Genomic DNA, 21,827 nt, shown 5'->3' with positions numbered 1-21,827 from the left:
GCCTCTGTAAGTACTCTGAGAAGCAAGCTGTGGGGAGTGCAGTCCTGTAAGAGGCCATGCTCCGACCTGTGCTGTGACTCTGTTCTGTTTTCTGAGCAGACTGAGAAGAAGGGCCTAAGTCCCACTTGCAGAGGAGAATAACAACAAATTTGCAGCCAACTTGAACCCACTATCGTTATCAGGCAAAAGAAGGGTGTTATAACTTGGCAACTGATAAGGGAAGATGCTGAGGCCAAAGCAATCACTCTTACCAGTCAGAAAGGCATAAACTTAGGAGTCCATCGTACTTCAAAACCAAGTCCTCAGCCATTTCAGGGCACTGGTAATTCCAGTTTTCTTTCTTTGTACCTTTCTGCTACCTTTCTTTCCTACATCCTCCTTCCAGACACCCCAAAGCACCTGGCATGCTGCTAAGATTGGCAGGTAAGCGATAATGTGATTTTGGTGCGGCGATGCTCCTCTGGTGATGGGCTATTTCCATCCTGAACTTACCTTCCTGTTTTAAATTAAAAAGTCTGTGCCTGAGGACAGCAGTAATGAAAATATCATGGCTACTGGGACTAGAAGTAAGCTGTTAATGTCTGCTGCCCCTCTCGGAAACACAGAGGCAGCCCAAACGTTGAATTTCTTTAGTGATTGCCAACAAGGCTGCCACACTCTTCCATAATGTCCCCTCAGATGAGATAATAAACCACAGGATCTGACGCAGACAGCCAGGGCTGCCCTGCCCGCTGCTCTGGCATCCCTGTACTACTGCAAGGATGAAAATTTACCCTGGTTCTTACTAGCAATCTATTTTCATTAGACAAGAGAGCTCCAAAACAGTAAAACAGAGGCCCTGCTCTGGAATTCTATTGGTGACAATCAAGTTTCCAGTTAGTGCTGGGGAGATGGCTCAGTCAGTAAAGCGTGCCTTGCAGACGTGAGGATGTGAGTTTGAGCCCCAGACCCCATGCAAAAGGTCGGGCTCAGCGACAGACAGCACACACTTATAATTCCAGTGCTGGAGAGGCAAGGCTGGAGAGGCAAGGCAGGCAGATTCCTAGAGCTTGCTGGCCAGCTGGCCAAGTCAACTCAGCAAAGTTCCAGACTCTGGAGAAACCTGTAAACAAAAAGGCACTCTGCCTTCACACAAGGTGCACATGCCCTGCATACACATGCACACAATACTTGATACTCACTCAGCATCGTCTCTGCAGTTAGAATTGCCTCCCCTACAGTACATGGACCTCACAGAACTGTGTGCCCTGACTGTGACTTCATGGTCATTTCTAAGTTTTTAAAGACAGTTTATGTGACTCCAATTTCAGGAGACTGAGCTCAGTGGAACCAATTCCCTTTGTATTCACCATGCTCTTAGTTCTAGTAAGATCTCCAGACCCTTCACTTCAGAAGCAGTGGGCTAGTGGGCCACAGCCTCAAAGTCTCACTCCCTTCTCACTCTCCAATATATAGTTCACATGCAAATCTGACCGCCTGAGCTTATAGCAACCTGGACAGCTGTGGTTTGTCCTCCTTGAGGATCTGATCAAGGATTGCATGTGACAGTTATCAATAGTGTCTCTTTAGACTCCTTCTGAGACGTTTTCCTTTGAGAGGACCATCTAAAGGGTCTAGCTCACTTCTTTTTTTTTTAATTTATTTTTATTTTTCATTAGATATTTTCTTTATTTACATTTCAAATGCTATCCCGAAAGTTCCCTATACCCTTCCCCCGCCCTGCTCCCCTACCCACCCACTCCCACTTCTTGGCCCTGGCGTTCCCCTGTACTGGGGCATATAAAGTTTGCAAGACCAAGAGGCCTCTCTTCCCAATGATGGCCAACTAGGCCATCTTCTGATACATATGCAGCTAGAGACACGAGCTCTGGGGTTACTGGTTAGTTCATATTGTTGTTCCACCTATAGGGTTGCAGACTCCTTTAGCTCCTTGGGTACTTTCTCTAGCTCCTCCATTGGGGGCCCTGTGTTCCATCCTATAGATGACTGTGTCTAGCTCACTTCTTTAGTAACACCGTGTAAAGGCTTGGATCTACCTAACTGGTTCCTTGGTAGAGTCAAATGAGGACTTTCTTTATCTACAAGAACACTGCATAGCTGGTGTCCTGTCCTCACTGCATCACATCCTAAGAGTTGCCTTGTTTCTTGTTGATGATGACAATTTTTGTTGTAGTTGTTGTTAATAGTTTGAGTCAAGCTCTCACCATATAGCCCTCAAGGGCCTGGAACTCCCTCTGTGGAGCCTGCCTCTGCCTCCCGAGTACTGGAAATAAAGATGTGCCACCATGCCTAGCCAGTTTTCACCTCTTGCATAAAATGACCTCCACCAGATGTACAACTTGGTTTTTCTCTTCATAATTGTTAATTAATCCACATATATGTCTGATGATTTTACCATACATTACCAGTATTTTCAATAATTTTTACCTTGTTGGTTATAAAAATCATAAAAGTGTACTTCTTTGAATGGCTAAACCACTGATTTTTAAAATCAGTGGTTTTTACACAGAAGAAAATTTTTATACAGAAGAGAATTTTTATACAGAAGAAAAATACATTTCTTTAGCACGGGGTAGACAAACCACAGTCTCTGACCTGCCCTTTCTTAAGAAATACTTTGGGAAAATAGAGCAAGCCCAAACTTGATTCCAACTCGCAGGTTGGTTTCTACATAGGAATAAGAACCATGCGCTGTCAGGCATTGGGCATGCTCAGTGTGCCAGGAGCTACACAGAGCTTGAGTCGCAAGAAGATGAACTGAAGTACTTCATGTAGCTAAGACTCTGAGACGTTGGGTAAAGAGCACAGTGGAAGCTAATGCTCCATTAAGCTTTTATAGGAGGCTCAAAGGAAACCACAGCAACAAGGAAAAATGAGTTTCAAGGTGCAACATTCGAGGACTACAAACAGCTTCTTTTTTTAACTATATGTATTCATTTGTATGTTGTTGTTGTGTGCAGACGCGTGCCACAGTAGTTTGGAGGTCCATGAGTGAGTTGTGAGAGGCAGTCATACCTTCTACCGTATGGGTCCTGGGGATTGCACAGAACCTGGCTTCTCATGCTTGATGGCAAGTGCCTTCATCTAGTGATCCAATCCTCTGATCTTAGAGTTGACTCTTTAAGATTTATCTTTAAATTCATTGCCTGTGTGCAAGTGCCCTGAGAGGCCAGAGATTCAGATCCCTTGGAGCTGGAGTTATAAGCAGGTATAAACCACCCAGTTGTGGGGGTTAGAAACCAAAGGCCACTTTTTTTTGCAAGATCAGAAAGCACCCTTGATCACTGAACCATCTCTCCAGCCCCTAAAGTTGGTTATCAATCATCTGCTCCTTAGTTGGAAAATGTATTCCTAATGACAAATACTTTGAGCATCCAATATTTGGTTATATTTTGATGACAATGACCTCGTTTCTGCCCTAGATGCTGAGGTGTAGTAAGCAGGGTTCTCACATCCAGTGGCAGAATGGGAGTATCTAATTATCTAACTACAGTCCAACGCACACTGGGATGCACTTCATTTCCTATTTACAAGGCATGGACTAGAAGTGTGCCAAATTATCAGGCGTCACATCTAGGGAAAAAAAAAAAAAAACAGAGAAAATGACCTCAGGGTAGCTCACTGCAGGAATGGGATGATAGGGTTTGCAGGGCGGAAGGCTGCCCCTGAGCTTTGGATAAGTCAGGGATAAAACACTGTGTGGGGTGCAGCTCAGCTATGTTGGAGATAAAACAAATAGGCTAGAAAATAGAAATAGAATCCACTGGTGGAGGTTGAATTGAACTTGAGTCTAAATCCCACCTGCTGGAAAGTCATGGAAGGTGGCCCTACAGATAGATATCCATCTAGGGTGGCAGTTCTCAACTGTGGGTCAGATATCCTTCATAGCAGATGTTTACAGTATGATTCATAGCTGTAGCAAAATTATAGCTATGATGTAGCAACAAAATAACTTTAGGGTTGGGGTCAGCACAACATGAGGAGCTGTTTTTTAGAGGGTCACAGCGTTAAGAAGGTTGAGAAGATCTAGGGGCTCTGCTGACCTGACTGGCTAGGAAGAGTCTGTTGATATGAAAGACAATGAAGTGGTTGCTTTCTCCATCCATCCATCCATCCATCCATCCATCCATCCATCCATCCATATGCTGCAAACTGGGCTGAGAGCTGTCACCCATTAGGATGTATGAGAAAAGAAATTGTTACCTTGGACATTAGGGAAACACTCAGGTGCCTGTGGGGCCAGGAAAACCATATCAACTATTAACAAGAGGCAGAAACCTGTAGCATACATTGCCCATTCAGAAAGCCAGCCCCTTTTCAACTGCAGAAAGCCTCGTCTATAGGAGACTAGGGGTGCATTTCAAAGTACTTTTCTGCAAAACCTAGAAATCAGGATGGAGAAACAGCTCAGCCATTAAGAGCACTGGCTGCTCTTGCAGAGGACACAGGTTTGATTCCCAGCACCCATGTGGTGGCTCACAATAGTCTGTAACTCCAGCTTCAAAGGATCTGATGCCCTCTTTTGGCCTCCATGGGAACTGCTCACTCATGGTACACATATATACCCATGCTTATAAAATAAAAATAATAATAAAATCTCAAAAAGCATCTTTAAAACATAGAAATCTATTTCTGTGTGTGAAATATCTAGATAAGTATAGAAACAAACTGTCCTTTAAAATATACAGGCCGAGCAAAGCATCTGCAGACTGCCAGTTTGTAAGACAGAGTTATGAAATAATAAAACAATTTCAGACATTCCATAAACATGCCACTGAGTTGAACTTCATAGTGACTGCATAAGAAGTGATGTGTCTGAGTTCATAACTTTCATAAATCGATAAAAAAATCCATGTTAACTTTTTTTTAAGATTTATTTTATTTATATGAGTATACTGTAGTTGTCTTCAGACACACCAGAAGAGGACATCAGATCCCATTACAGAAACTTGTGAGTCACCATGTGGTTGCTGGGAATTGAACTCGGGACCTTTGGAAGAGCAGTCATTGTTCTTAACCACTGAGCCATCATCTCTCCAGCCCTCCATGCTAAGTCTTTATCATCCTACTTAATCATAAAGATTGGAATCCTGGCCTATTTACTCACAACAATAAGCTGCTGCCCCATTAGCATTGTGTGCCAGGAAAGCCACTGCCTAAGGGATTTGACTATCTGTGTTCTGTTAGTCCTCCCAGGAATCCCACGATCTGTGTTCTGTTAGTCCTCCTAGGAATCCCACGATCTGTGTTCTGTTAGTCCTCCTAGGAATCCCACGATCTGTGTTCTGTTAGTCCTCCCAGGAATCCCACGATCTGTGTTCTGTTAGTCCTCTTAGGAATCCCACGATCTGTGTTCTGTTAGTCCTCCCAGGAATCCCATGATCTGTGTTCTGTTAGTCCTCCCAGGAATCCCACGATCTGTGTTCTGTTAGTCCTCCTAGGAATCCCACGATCTGTGTTCTGTTAGTCCTCCTAAGAATAGGAATAGGACATAAGGCTTTAGCCTTATTATCTCAATTTACACATGAGAACATTGGTGTGTAAAAAACATTGCCAGAGTCAAGAAACTTAGAACAATGCTTACATATATATATATATATATATGTGTACACACAGACACACACACACATACACACACATGCACACGTGCAGCCAGACACAAAGACATACATACACACACAGGCACACATACAGACACAAAGACACGTGCATGCACACATGCACGCATGCACGGATGCATATCTGTTGAGTAACACCTTGGACTTTATTCTGGTTTTCCAACTAGTACAAAGGTGATTTTTCTCCTTTACTGGCAACTCTTTTGTCTGTCACTAAACTATATGGCACTAGAGAAAAATGTCCAAATAATAATTACATACTTGACCAATGTGAACCTGTAATGAAAGCTCTTGAAAAGACTTGGCGCTGACTCTGTCAAGCAGCTATCTTCTTCAGTGGTTTACAAAAGGGATTCCAGTGTTCCCAAAGTGACATGTTCAAAAGACATGCAGAGTTACAGGTTCTGGTTGGCACCACTGCCACTCACTCCCCATGGGTTCTTGATCTCAGTCTCAAAGCATCCAGAGATTCTCTTTTAACAACACCCAACACAGATGATGCTTGGGTCAAACAAGCCTGGGAAAACTTGAAGAACAGTGATGTGGTCCCCACTTAGAATATCAAGAATCTTGAGGATCTTCTAGGCCACTTTGTGATGTGCCTTTTTCTGACATCACTGATGTCCCTTAGACAATGCTCAATGCATTAGCTTTCCTCGACTGTAACAAAATACCTTCAATAATCAACAGATAAAAGGAAAAGGCTTATTTTGTTTCATGGTTCAGAGACTGTGGTCCATAGCACTTGGCTCTGTTGCTCTGGACATCATAGAGGGAGCTTGTCACCTGACAGCAGCCAAGAAGCAAAAGCAAAGAGACTGTATCCCAACATCTCACCTCCAAGAACCCAACTTTCTCCCACCAGGCCCTTCCACTTAAATGTCCAAGAGTGCCACAGGTTGGAGACCGAGTCAGCAAGGTGTGGCCTTTGGGGAATATTCAAGTCAGCTGGTCTCTTATCCCATCCCGCGGGATTCAGTTATTCGTGGGTGCGAGGGGGACCGCGAACCTGGAAGGAAATGGGAGGAAAAGAAAGAGAGGCGGAGACCAAGTAGAATTGTACCTATCAAGGTCTCGTTTATTAAGCTGAGGTGCCTTCTTTTTAAAGCATACATCGCGGAGAATATGGGAGGGGTCGAGGGGGAATTATACAAAGAACAAAGAAGTGGGCATCTGCTGACATGGGGGCTGAGGTCAGGTGCCAAACTTGCAGGCACTCTGCATCTTATCTCTGGAACATAGATCCTCCTTGACAGCCTTGGGTGTCAGGCTGGGCTCAGGCGTAACTCATGTCCTTGGATGTCATGGGAACTCAGGAAGAGATAAGGAAGAGGGGACTATTATTCAACTTTACAGCCTTAGGTGTTAGGAAGGGAATAAGGAGGAAGGGGGGTGGCAACCAGCTCTTAGCACAAGGCCATTTGATTTGTTAAAGAGATTTGAGAAGGGATCACTTTCTCACGGGATGGTCTCTGACAGTCTCTGTCATTCTTTTGAAGGCCATATTAAATTGAATGTTCCCAATGGGGGTTTTGGTAGGGAAACATGATTTGGGGAAGCACTCAACCAAAATTTATCCCAAGAGTCTTTGCCGTTTCTAAATAGGTAAGAGAAGAGACTGATCATGAGACAATAGCCTAGTTATATAATCATTTTACCTGCTCAAAAACAGCACAGAATAGACCCAAATGCCTCTACCTCCTGACAATATGTGGGCAGGAATCCACCTAAGGCCATCTATTTGCAGTGGCTTTGAAACTTAAATTCTATTTCAGACTTTTAGAGTCCTCAGGGATGTGTAAATCTACAATCCTAACCTTTTATCACAAACTTCTTTGCTATGCTGTCATGCACATTAGTGTCAAAGGCCCAACCAGCCTGCCTCCCACACAGTTCCCCATAACTCTGAGTGTGATTCACACAGTGATTTGCCATGCTTCCCAATCCTCCTGTCAGGAGAAAGAACAAAGTATATAGGCATTAAATCAGACTGCTGACTAAAAGAGCTGACAAAGCTAGAGAAAAACCCAAAGTACACTCTATTGTAAACTTTGGGTGTCAACAGGAAAAGCAGGTCCTAGAAACCAGAGATCAAATCCTTGTCATGGAAGAGTGGAATTAGTTGGAAGAGAAGTAAGACTGGTAGGGACAGTTGATTGCATTAAGTGTGAGATGGAATTAAAGGCTCATCCAAAGATCTGAAACTCATCTAACACAGCAGACATGGCTATCAGCAGTGATAAGCAGATAGCAAGAGAACATGGTCAGAAGCAGATAGATCAGGAACACTAAAATGTAATTTTGTTATCACTGCTTTTTATTTAAAATGTTTCAATATTTAAGGTTGTATACTGGTTTGGCATGGAGGTACACACCTTAAATTCCAGCACTCTTGAGGCAGAGACTGGCAGAGTTCTATGAATCTGAGGCAAGCTTAGTTTAAATACTAAGGTACATCACACACACAGGAAAAAAAGGGCAATTGTTCTGCAAGTCATATCTTCAAATGTTTGGCCTCTTAAGTATATTAATACAGAGAATTTGAAATTCTAAGTTGGCTGCATATTCATGAAAACAACTCACTTATGGCTGTACTTTCAACAGAGTAGATGTGCTTCTATAACAGAATGTTGACCTACTGATATTATAATTTCAAAATCAGAGTTACTTTTTCATAGTTCTAGAGGGGAAGGAAAAAACTAAACAGATATACATGTACATACACACGCACTATTGTGGAATTGGTTTATTGTTTATATTGTGTTCATTGGGTTTCCAAAATTGCACAGGAATTCGCATGTGTACGTGTAAGATGCTGATTGTCCCAATCGGCCAGTTGGCTTTGACCAGTAAATGAAGTTGCCAGCAGCCAATGTCTGGGCAGGCAGAAAGAGGCAAGACTTTCAGGATTCCTGGTCAAGAAACACAGGAGGGGGAGAAAGCAGAATGGTCATGCCAGAAAAGGAATAAGATCCAGGCTTGAGGCTGCAGAAGAGAAATTATACAATCATGTAAGAGCCAGGGAAGCACAGCCCCAGGTCCTCACCCAACTGAGTCTAGGGTAGTAAAGATGAGATATAGATATTAGTAAGTAATAATTCAGGAGTATCAGAAGAGAGGTATTTGCAATGTGGATGCTTGGAAATGGCCCAGCCATCGAGCTGATTAACACATTTTAAATGAAAGGCTGCTTGGCAGGATCCTTCCGGTTTCCATGTGCACTCTGGAGCTGACCCTGTGCCACAGCTCTCCATTCCCAAATCCCTCCGGAAGAGAGAGCTGGTCTCCCAGGAGTGCTGACACAACTATGGGCACAGGTGAGACCACCACTTCTACTCAAATACCTGCCCGAAGAGGGATTCTACCAGAGCTATCAGGACACAGGAACCATGAAACAGCAAGGGACAGGATCCTTCCGGTTTCCATCAGGTCTGCAATCCATACACAAATTCCACCCGGACAGAGCTGATCTCCCAGGAGTGCTGGCACACAGGCTTACAGGAAGGACATGCCACAATCACAAACAGCAAGATCAACCAACACCACACATAACCAGATGGTGAGAGGCAAGAACAAGAAAATAAGAAACAGAACTCAAGGCTACTTGGCATCATCAGTACCCAATTCTCCCACCACAGCAAGCCCTGGTTACCCAAACACACCAGAAAAGCAAGACTCTGATTCAAAATCACATATCGTGATGATGATAGAGGACTTTAAGAAGGGCATAAATAACTCCCTTGAGGAAATACAGGAGAACACAGGTAAATAGGTAGAAGCCCTTAAAGAGAAAACACAAAAATCCCTTAAAGAATTACAGGAAAACACAACCAAACAGGTGAAGGAATTGGACAAAACCATTTAGGATCTAAAAATGGGAAGAAATCAGAAATGGAGACAACCCTGGAGATGGAAAACCTAGGAAAGAGATCAGGAGTCATAGATGCAAGCATCACTAAAAGAATACAAGAGACAGAAGAGAGAATCTCAGGGGAAGAAGATACCATAGAAAACATTGACATAACAGTCAAAGAAAATACAAAATGCTCATGACTCAAACATCCAGGAAATCCAGGACAAAATGAGATAACCAGACCTAAGGATAATAGGTATAGAAAAGAGCAAAGATGCCCAACTTAAAGGGCCAGTAAATATCTTCAACAAAATTATAGAAGAAAACTTCCCTAACCTAAAGAAAGAGATGTCCATGAACATACAAGACACCTCCAGAACTCCAAATAGATTGGACTAGAAAAGAAATTCCTCCCATCACATAATAGTCAAAACACCAAGTGCACAAAACAAAGAAATAATATTAAAAGCAATATGAGAAAAAGGTCAAGTAATATTTAAAGGCAGACCTATCACAATTACACCAGACTTCTCACCAGAGACTATGAAAGCTAGAAGATCCTGGGCAGATGTCATACAGACCCTAAGAAAACAAAAATGTCAGCCCAGGCTACTATACCCAACAAAACTCTTAATTACCATAGATGGAGAAACCAAGGCATTCCATGACAAAAGCAAATTTACATTATATTTCTTCACAGGTCTAGGCTTACAATGATTAATGGATGGAAAACTCCAATACATAGAGGGAAACTACACCCTAGAAAAAGGAAGAAACAAACCTCAAAGAAGATAACCACAGAAACATAATTCTATCTCTAACAACAAAAATAACAGGAAGCAACAATCACTATTAATATCTCTTAACATCAATGGATTCAATTCCCCAATAAGAAGACATAGACCAACAGACTGGATTCATAAACAGGACCCAACATTTTGCTGCATACAGGAAACCCACCTCAGTGACAAAGACAGATGCTACATCAGAGGGAAAGGCTGAAAAACAATTTTCCAAGCAAATGGAACCAAAAAACAAGCTGGAATGGGCATTCTAATATCAAATAAAATTTACTTTCAACCAAAACTTATCAAAAAAAGATAAGGAAGAACACTTCATACTCATCAAAGAAAAAAATCTACCAAGTAGAACTTTTAATTCTGAACATATATGCTCCAAATGCAAGGTTGCCCACATTCATGAAAGAAACCTTACTAAAGATAAAAACACACATTTCACCTCACACAATATTCATGGGGAACTTGAACACCCCACTTTTATCAATGGACAGATCAGGGAAACACAAACTGAACAGAGACACAGTGAAACTAACAGAAGTTTTAGACCATATGGATTTAAAAGATATCTATAGAACATTTCATCCTAAAACAAAAGAATACACATTCTTCACAGCACATCATGGTACCTATTCCAAAATTGACCATATAATCAGTCACAAAATGGGCCTTAACAGACACAAGAATATTGAAATAATCCCATTCATCCTATCAGATCACCATGGACTAAGGCTGATCTTCAATAACAATATAAATAATAAAAAGTCAATGTTGACGTGGAAGCTGAACAACACTCTACTCAATGATAACTTGGCCAAGGAAGAAGTAAAGAAAGAAATTAAAGACTTTTTAGAATTCAATGAAAATGAAGGTACAACATACCCAAACTTATGGGACACAATGAAAGCAGTGCTAAGAGGAAAACTCAGAGCTCTGAGTGCCTCCAAAAGGAAACTGGAGAGAGAGCATACACTAGCAGCTTAAAAGTACACCTGAAAGATCTAGAACAAAAAGAAGAAAATACGCCTAAGAGGAGTAGACTGCAGGAAATAATCAAATTCAGGGCTGAAATCAACCAAATAGAAAGAAAAAGAAGTATGCAATGAATCAACCAAACCAGGAGCTGGTTCTTTGAGAAAATCAACAAGATAGATGAACCCTTAGGTAGACTAACCAGAGGGCACAAAGGCAGTACCCAAATTAACAAGATCAGAAATGAAAAGGGAGATATAACAGCAGAAACTGAGGAAATTCAAAAAATCATCAGATCCTACTACAAAAGCCTATACTCAACAAAACTGGAAAATCTGGATGAAATGGACAATTTTCTAGACAGATACCAAATGTCAAAGTTAAATCAGGATCAGATAAATGATCTAAACAGTCCCGTTACCCTAAAGAAATAGAAGCAGTCATTAAAAGTCTCCCAACCAAAAAAATCCCAGGATGGTTTTAGTGCAGAATTCTATCAGACCTTCAAAGAAGACCTAATACCAATACTCTTCAAACGAATCCACAAACAGAAACAGAAGGAATACTACCCAATTTGTTCTATGAAGCCACAATTATGCTGACACCAAAATCACACAAAGACCCGATAAAGAAAGAGAACTTCAGACCAATTTCCCTTATGTGTATCAATACAAAAATACTAAATAAAATTCTTGCAAACTGAATCCAAGAACACATCAAAAAGATCATTCACCATGATCAAGTAGGCTTCATCCTAGGGATGCAGCGATAGTTTAATATATGGAAATCTATCAATGTAATCACTACATAAACAAACTCAAAGAAAAAAAACCCACATGATCATTTCATTAGATACTGAAAAAGCACTTGACAAAATTCAACATCCCTTCATGTTAAAAGTCTTGGGAAGATTAGGAATTCAAGGCCCATACTTAAACACAGTAAAAGCTATATAGAGCAAACCAGTAGCCAACATCAAACTAAATAGAGAGAAAATTGAAGCAATCCCACTAAAATCAGGGACTAGACAAGACTGTCCCCTCTCTCCCTATCTATTCAATATAGTACTTGAAGTTCTAGCTAGAGCAATTAGACAACAAAAGGAGGTCAAAGGGATACAAATTGGAAAGGAAAAGTCAAACTATCACCTTTTGCAGATGATATGATAGTATACTTAAGTGACCCCAAAACTCCATCAGAGAACTCCTACAGCTGGTAAACAACTTCAGCAAAGTGGCTGGATATAAAATTAACTCAAACAAATCAGCAGCCTTCCTATACTCAAAGGATAAACAGACTGAAAGAAATTCACAATAGTCACAAATAGTATAAAGTATCTTGGTGTGACTCTAACCCAACAAGTGAAAGATCTGTATAATAAGAACTTCAAGTCTCTGAAGAAAGAAATCAAAGAAGACCTCAGAATATGGAAAGATCTCCCATGCTCTTGAATTGGCAGGATTAAGTTGGCAGCAAAAATGGCCAACTTGCCAAAAGCAATTTCAGAATCAATGCAATCCCAATCAAAATTCCAGCTCAATTCTTCATAGAGTTAGAAAGAGCAATTCTCAAAATACTTTGGATTAAGAAAAAACCCAGGATAGTGAAAACTATTCTCAACAATAAAAGAACATTTGGGGGAAATCACCATCCCTGACCTCAAGCTGTATTACAGAGCAATAGTGATAAAAACTGCATGGTAGAGCTGGGCGTGGTGGTGCACACCTTTAATCCCAGCACTCGGGAGGCAGAGGCAGGCGGATTTCTGAGTTCGAGGCCAGCCTGGTCTACAAAGTGAGTTCCAGGAGAAACAGGACAGCCAGGGCTATACAGAGGAACCCTGTCTTGAAAAACAAAAACAAAAACAAAAACAAAAACAAAAACAAAAAAAACTGCATGGTATTGGCACAGAGATAGACAGGTAGATCAGTGGAATAGAATTGAAGACCCAGAAATGAAACCACACACCTATGGCCACTTGATCTTTTACAAAGAAACAAAAACCATCCATTGGAAAAAAAAAACAGCATTTTCAACAAATGGTGCTGGTTCAACTGGTGATTAGCATGTAGAAGAATGCAAATGGATCCATTCTTATCTCCTTGTACAAAGCTTAAGTCCAAGTGGATCAAAGGCCTCCACTTAAAACCAGATACACTGAATCTAATAGAAGAGAAATTGAAGAAAAACCTAGAACACATAGGCACAGGAGAAAATTTCCTGAACAGAACACCATTAGCTTATGCTCTAAGATCAAGAATCAACAAATGATTGTTTTGATGTGTTCTTGGATTCCATTTGCAAGAATTTTTATTGAGTATTTTTGCATTGATATTCATAAGGGAAATTGGTTTGAAGTTCTCTTTCTTTGTTGGGTCTTTGTGTGGTTTTGGTATCAGCGAAACTGTTAGCCATTCTGAACCCACCAGCCACCAAACCTGGATGTTATTATGGATCCCCGGAAGTGCTTGGTGATGGAAGCCTGATATGGCTGTCTCCTAAGAGGCTCTTCAGAGCCTAACAAACACAGAGGTAGATACTCACCGCCAACCATTGGACTGAGCACAGGGTCCCCAACCGAGGAGTTGGAGAAGGGACTGAAGGAGCTGAGGGGGGTTGCAGCTTCATGGTGGGAGTAACAGTGTCAACCAGCCAGACCCCCTGGAGCTCCCAGGGACTGGACCACGAACCAAAGAGTACTTGGAGGGATCCATGACTCAGGCCTCATATGTGGCAGAGGATGGCCTTTTTGGACATCAGTGGGAGGAGAGGCCCTTGGGTCTGAGGGTGTTCAATGCCAGGGTGTAGGGGAGTTCCAGGGCGGGAAGACGGGAGTGGGTGAGTGGGTGGGTGGGTGGGTGGGTGGGGGAGCACCCTCATAGAGACGGGGAAGGGGGATAGGATGGGGGATTCCGAAGGGGAGACTGAGAAAGGGGAAAACATTCAAAATGTAAATTAAGGAAATATCCAATTAAAAAAAAAGATTCAACAAATGGGACCTCATAAAATTGCAAATCTTCTGTAAGGCAAAGGATACTGTCAATAGGACAAAAGGGCAACCAATATACTGGGGAAAGTTCTTTACCAATCCTACATCTGATAAAGGGCTAACACCCAATATATACAAAAAACTCAAGAAGTTAGACTCCAGAGAACCAAAAGCCCTATCAAAAAATGGGGAACAGAGATAAACAGAGAATTCTCAACTGAGGAGACTTGAATGGCTGAGAAGCACCTAAAGAAATGTTCAACCTCCTTAGTCATCAGGAAAAATGCAAATCAAAACAACCCTGAGATTCTGCCTCATACCAGTCAGAAACTCAGGAGACAGCAGATGCTGTCAAGGATGTGGAGAAAGAGGAACACTCCTCCATTGCTGGTGGGATTGCAAGCTGGTACAACCACTCTGGAAATCAGTCTGGCGGATCCTTGGAAAACTGGGCATAGTACTACCTGAGGACCCAGCAATACCTCTCCTGGGCCAATACTCTGAAGATGCTCCAACATGTAATAAGGACACATGCTCCACTATGTTCATAGCATCCATATTTATAATACCAGAAGCTAGAAAGAACCCAGATGTCCTTCAACAGAGAATGGATACAGAAAATGTGGTACATTTACACAATGGAATACTACTCAGCTATTAAAAACAATGACTTCATGAAATTCGCAGACAAATGGATGGATCTAGAAAATATTATCCCGAGTGAGGTAACTGAGTCACAAAAGACCACACATGGCATGTGCTCACTGATAAGTGGGTGGTAGGCAAAGAGCATGGAATACCCACGATACAACTCATGGACCACATGAAGCTCAAGAAGAAGGAAGACTGAAGAGTGGATGCTTCAGTCCTATTTAGAAGAGGAAACAAAATAATTAAGGGAAGTAGAGGGTGGGAGGGACTTGAGAGGAAGAGAAGAGGGGAGGGGAAAAAAGAGGGGAAGAATCTGGTACGGGAGGAGATAGAAGAGATATACAGAGGGTCAGGAAAGTGAACAGAGGTAGCAATGGGGGATGGGGAGTTGGGGGCAGCAACCAGAAAGCCCCAGATGCCAGGAAAGCAAGAGCCTCCCAGGACCCCACTGGGATGACATTTGCTGAAATACCCCACAAAGGGCGGGAAGAACCTGTTGAGACCATATTCAGAGGTTAGGCATGGCACCCTGGTTGAGGGATGGGGACACCCACCCATCTCCCAAATTTTAACCCAGAATTGCTCCTGTCTAAAGGAAATACAGGGACAAAGAGCAGAAAAGAGACCGAAGGAAAGGGCATCCAGAGACTGCCCCACCTGGGGATCCATTCTACATGCAGACACCAAGCCCAGACACTATTGCTAATGCCAAGGAGTGTTTGGGGACAGGAGCCTGATACAGCTGTCTCCTGAGAGGCTCTGCCAGATCCTGACCAATACATATGTGGGTGCTCTCAGCCAACCATCAGACTGAGCACAGGGACCCCAACGGAGGAGTTAGGGGAAGGACTGAAGGAGCTGAAGGGGCTTTATCTGGCATCAATGGGAGGGGAGTCCCTTGGTCCCGCGAAGGCTTGATGCCTCAGTGTAGAGGGTGGTGAGGCAGGAGTGGGTGGGTGGTTAGGGGAGCACCTTCATAGAAGCAGGGTAAGTGGAGGGGTATGACAGAAGGTTTGCTGAAGGGGAAACCGGGAATGGGGATAACATTTGAAATGTAAACAAATAAAATATCCAATAAAAAAAAAATAAGTTTATCCACCTCACTGAGATGCCAAAGGGGGGAAAAAAAGGTAAGGCTTTGTGTGTGTGTGTGTGTGTGTGTGTGTGTGTGTGTGTGTGTGTTTCATTCGAGAATCCAGAGCATTGGGACGGGTATTTAGGAACTTCTGATATTGCCAGAGAGATTAGAGAGGATTAATCAACTACAGCTACACACACACACACACACACACACACACACACACTGAATCCTCTTAATAGCTTTCTGCCTCTGTCCAGATTGCAATAAAGCAATCTCTAAAACCCAGTCCTCACTTTGCTTCCACACAATCAGCCAAAGAATGAATAAAAATGGTGTCCATACATTCACCAAACACCTTTGTGCTCTTATTGAAAGTGGTCACAGGGTATATATTTTTACTCTTTTGTTGATCCTCTTCCCACTTCCTGGGTCATCTCTTGCATCTACGGCTTTCCCTCACCAGTACTGTGGCCAACTTATCCCCAGAGCTTCAGGCATGGTGCCCATCGTGACAACACAGAGAGGTGAGATGTACCCTGGACACTCACCTTTTAGATAGGCAAGATGATAAAGCATGCAATGTTACCATTTCAACACCTTGTGTCATAAACTACAGCACGTGTAGGGTTTGTCAAGCATTTCCACGAAGTACCCAAACGCCCCAGGTTTGCTGCCTTCAGGTCTCTTGTCTCAGTTCATAAAACCTCCTTCCACAACAAGGATAATTTCCTGTGCACTTTGTTCAGTCCCCAGCTGCAGTGGTTCAAATGAGAATGACGCACATAGGCTCATATAGTTGAATGCTTGACCCCTAGTTGGTGGAAGGGTTAAGGAACGATTAGGAAGTGTGGGCTTATTGAAGAAGGTGTATTATTGGTGGTGGGCTTTGAGGCTTCAAAGCCAATGCCATTCTCAACCCCTCCCCCTCTTGAGAGTGTACATACATGCACGCACATGCACGCGCACACACGCATGCACACACACACACACACACACACTTCAACTTGTAAATAAGATGTAAGCTCTTAGCTACTATTGCAGCACTGTGCCTGCCCACTGCCATGCTCTCACCACAGTGGTCATAGACTCACCCTCTGAAACTGTAAGCAAGCCCCATTGAATGCTTTCTTTTATAAGTTGCCTTGGTTACATTGTCTCTTCCCAGCAACAGTAACTCTAATTTAGGCAGCAGCTCCTGAAGGAAGCGTCTCCTAAACATCTCTCTAGCCCTTGTCTCTCCATTCCAACTAACCCCTTCAAGGACATAGCACATCCATTCCATTCTTCCTACATGGGCCATTTCTACAGCATTCCATCCATTTGGCTGGTGAGAGGTGAATTGCTGCCCCCTAAAGTCTGTCCCTTGCATTGCAGCCCAGGACTTGGACTGCAATGTAAGCTGTTTTGCTCCTTGAGTCATCCCATGTCTTCGGTGTAACACTCAGTGACCTCTCCAACCTAACTCTAAAGACTCTCACCCCTTCCCTCCTGCTGGTCACCACATAACATGTTTTTACATAATGTTTGTAATATTGCCACGTATCCGTAAGTATGGTGGAGTACAGTTATCCTCTGGTTGATAAATCATCTGCCAACCATACTTCAAGACTCCACTTCCTCTCAGCAAAATGGCCCTTCTCTTCAGATCAAAAGCATTCTGTATGTGTTATATATTTACTAATGTAACGGCCACCTTTAAGATCTCCAGTGAGAGAAATCTGGCTTACCTTCAGTACCTAGCATTTGTTAGAGAGATACGGGTTTTGTACCTTAGAATTCTTTAATACAATTCAAATCCAGGACTGTTCAAGCCTGCCTGCCTTCCTTCTCCCTGTCTGTGATGAGAATGCTTAGTGGTGTCCACTCCATTAAATTGTAAACTTCATGTTATCCAGGTCTTGCTGGTACGGCACCATGTTGCCTTTTGCGAACAGAAAATTCTTAATTTGAAGAACAAGAACAAGATGCTCAAAGAGGATCTGGTACACACAAGAATCGAGAGCTGGAGAGAAAAGAAGGGCCGGTCAATGTTTGTGCTGATGAATTGAGGAAACGAGTGTTCCTAGGACTGATAAGCGGATGGGACTCAGATTTCCCTCTCTACTGCCTGGAAAGATTGTCCATACTCTTCTCTTTTAAAAACAAAACCAAACAAAACAACTTGATCTTACTACATAGCTTGGACTGTCCTAGAACTCATTATGTAGACCAGGCTGGCCTCGAACTCACAGAGATCCTTCTGAATGCTGAGGTTAAAGGTATGTACCACTCGGCCTGTTTGATTGTTTATACTCTTAAACACTAAATTAAATATTTATGAATAAATTGGGGGCTGAAAAAGAAGGCTTGGTGCTTAAGAGCACTTACTGGTTTTTCAGGGAACCTTGGCTCTACCCCAGGCACCCAGATGGCAGTTTGCAACCATCCAGAACTCCAGTTGCAGGATCCGATGTCTTCTTCTGACCTCTACAGGCATCAGGCATTGTGGAGCACATACATACACACAGGCAAAATGCTCATACACATAAAATAAGATAAATAAGTCTAAAAAATGTTTAAGTAAGACTAGATTTAAAGAAAGAGGCACACAATAAGGAATCCATTTATAAATAATAGTAATTTTTTCTACACTTTGGGCTTAAGAGCTTTGGATTCTGCCAATTCAAAGTCAGAGAGGTCTCCCACATTTGAGCAACATGGGATAACAAACTTACACTTCCATTTGGAATAACTATAAACCTGACAAAATACACCAGTTAGTGGGACCTTAGCTATAAGAGAGCAAAGGAGAGGTACCCTAGAAGGGTGAACAGCAGATATGGTGAGGCCCCCAGATGCTCCAGCACCAGATGCTCATGGTGCAGAGAGAGATGAGGCAGGCAGAAAACAGAGTTCTCTGTACTAGGCAGGCTCAGAGCAGGGACTCTTGGGAGACCAAGGCAGCTTGAGTTCACATAACAGGGATGTTAGTTACCTCTTTTATTACTACAACCAAGTATTTGATAAGAAGCTTTGGCTCGCAGTTTGAAGGCACAGCACATCACAATGGGAAATCACAACAGAACTCCCCTTTGTGGCAGCAGGAACATGAATTCCTCACTCAGTCTGGGCAGATCAGGAAGCTGAGCTACTCCCACTGACCAGATGGCACACCTTAAACCATGTGTCAAAGCAAACACTTCTCCCTTTAACCGTGTTTATTAGGTATGCAGTCCCAGTGATGAGGAAAGTAGAGAAAACTTGCTAAAGACAAGTGGAGACACTACTGTGATGGCCTGACCCTGTGGTTGGAGGCTTAGGCCCTGGCTTGCAGGATGCAGGGAACCACAGGCGGCAGGCTTTGCCTTACATATGGGCTGGCTTCCTGTTCAATCTGTTTCCTCCAGATAAGCTCTACCTCCTAAAGGTTCCAAGCCTTCTAAAACAGCACCATGATGTGGTGACCAGTGCCTGGAGGACTTCCAAACAATAGCAGCCATGCAGTGGGAAGTGTAGATCTACATGAACAGCATCTCCTTGGAGCCTTCACTCAGTACAGACCCAGTCATGGAAATGGCCCAAGGTCAGGCAAACAGCTATGTAGAGAAATTGGAGACAGTGATACCCATATGGTCTTGACCCATTAGGCCAAGTGGAAAAGCTCACAATTTGCAGTCATTGGCATGGTACCCAGAATGCCACAGTGCTGGGAAAAATGAACCCTGGACTATGCACAGCTCTAGGCTCACCTAAACAGAGCTTTATTGCATGTCTCCAAAGCCTTTCTAGGAAACTCAACTATATTCCATAAGGCAGTGGAATGATATTTATAGAGATACACAAATCCAGAATTCAACATAGTAAAATGTGCAATACCTGATATCTCACTGGGGGTAGTAACCTACGTTGCCTGTGGTATCAGTTCCTTTTTTTCATTGCTGTGATCAAATAAATACCTGATGTGAAGGAACTTAGAAACAACAACAACAACATATCTTTGCTTACAGTTCTGGCAAGGGAGATGAAGAGGCATGGAGTAGGTAGCTGTTCAACTTGCCTTTGCAGTAGAGAAGTGGAGAGAGGACAGGAAGTGGGACTGAGCTACATAAAGCCCTCCCTTGGCTAGGGAGTAAAGTACTCCAAAATGAGCCTATGGAGGTCATTTTACATTTAAACTCCTGACACTCAGGATACATAGCAAAATACTGCGACAAAAAAGTAGAAATATTAGTACTAAATAATGCTGCTCTCTCCAGTGTTGCAGCTAGTGAAGGACAGACAGTTCCCCCACTCTCATGTCCCCAGGGCTCTCCCACCTGCAATAGCAAGGAGCGAGGTGGGAGAAGGGTATCTCTCACTCCTCCATATCACTGCACAGGTGACACATGTCAGGGCCAGCTCACTTACAACTCGCAGTGTGCGGACAGGCTCTCCCAAGCTGGCGAGGGAGGAGTCAGCTCTCCTGCTCTCGCGCCCCCAGGGCTGGCTCTCCCATGATGCCCAGGGACGGGGTGGGGCCAGTTCTGCCCAGCCTTCAGACATCATCATGCCCACCTGCGGGGGGCGGGGTGGGGTATAACCCAGGTCAGGGACCAATCTCCCGGCCTTTGGTGGTAACAGACCTCTGTTGCTGCTGGGTCACGGACCCAGACATGGCCCTCAGTGGCAGCACAGGCCAGGACTCCAACTTGGTCCCAGGTGGCATTGCTAGCTACTCACATCAGGCTGATCCTCACTCCCCCCCTCCCACCCCCCGACTCTCCAGTTCTGCCTCTCTTCATTGTGCCTACATCCTTCTGTTTCTCTTTCTCTCGCACTTCTCCACCACTTGCTCCCCTTAGTGGCGCCCATGGGCCATCTCCGGAGTGGTCTCAGGCCCATACCTTATGGCATATATAAGAAAAAAAATCCTTGTCCAGTATCATATTAAATATCAAAAACGTTTATGATAATGAAAAATTAGGAAAGCTTTAATATTCACCAGGAACTTTGTGGATAAAATCTGGTGCGAGTAACTAATGAAATACTAAATAGTAGTTGAAATTAATGAGCCGAGCAGATCTATATGGGCAGTGCTTAAAGATGCTCTTAATGAAGAGATCCAGCTACACAGTATGAGCCAATCATGTAAAACTTCAGAGACTCAGAGTACATCGGATGCTTCGAGAGGGGTCAGCTCCAGCATGGTCTTCCCTCTCCGAGGTCTGCGCAGCACCAGACTTCTCAGGATAGCTCCCAGTCCGGGCCCCCTGGTACAGAACTGGTGGTCATCTCAGGCTTGCTTTTTCCAGGAATTGGTTAGTCATCTTATCATTCCAGTGTTCACAGGTCAAAACACTGAGTGCAGAGGAGAGACTCTCTGCCACCTACAGATGTGCATGCGGAACGGCAGTTACACCTGCAATGCCTCTAGCGTCAGGAAAGCACTGTTTTTATGTGAGATGTTCTCTGACTTCTAGAGTACTGGATGTCCTAGAATTTACTCTATAGACCAGGCTATCTCAAACTCAGAGATCAGCCTGCCCCTGACTCCCAAGTGCTCGGATTAAAGGGATGTGCCACCACCACCCAGCATCCCTGACTTTTAGCATTAGAATAATTTTTTTTCAAGTTTCTTATATTCTGTACTGTTGTGAGAGGGGAGAGTGGGGGTGTGTAAGAGAGGGCATCACTCTGTAATCCGGACTAGTCTGGCACTTTCCATGTAGTCCAAAATGGTCTCAATGTGTGTCGATTCTTCTACCTCAGCCTCCGAACTGCTAGAATTATAAACTTGAGCTATTATAGTCACTTTGTACTTCTTTCTAAAGACAAGTATTTGGGGCTTTTTAATGAGGTGGAGGAAAAGGAAGGGAAGAAGGGAGGAAAAGAGAAAGGAAGGGGAGGG

At 43.2% G+C, this 21,827-nt stretch overlaps 1 pseudogene; it reads right to left on the bottom strand.

Annotated features, from left to right (window-relative positions):
• Positions 1-21,240: 21,240 nt before the first annotated feature.
• On the bottom strand, positions 21,241-21,360 carry LOC115029922 (small nucleolar RNA SNORA17; annotated as a pseudogene).
• Positions 21,361-21,827: the final 467 nt, after the last annotated feature.

The sequence above is a fragment of the Mus caroli genome, unplaced genomic scaffold (assembly GCF_978045245.1).
Source record: "Mus caroli unplaced genomic scaffold, Mus_caroli_1 scaffold_19, whole genome shotgun sequence".
Lineage (NCBI taxonomy): Eukaryota > Metazoa > Chordata > Mammalia > Rodentia > Muridae > Mus > Mus caroli.
This window is presented reverse-complemented; position numbering and strand designations above follow the sequence as displayed.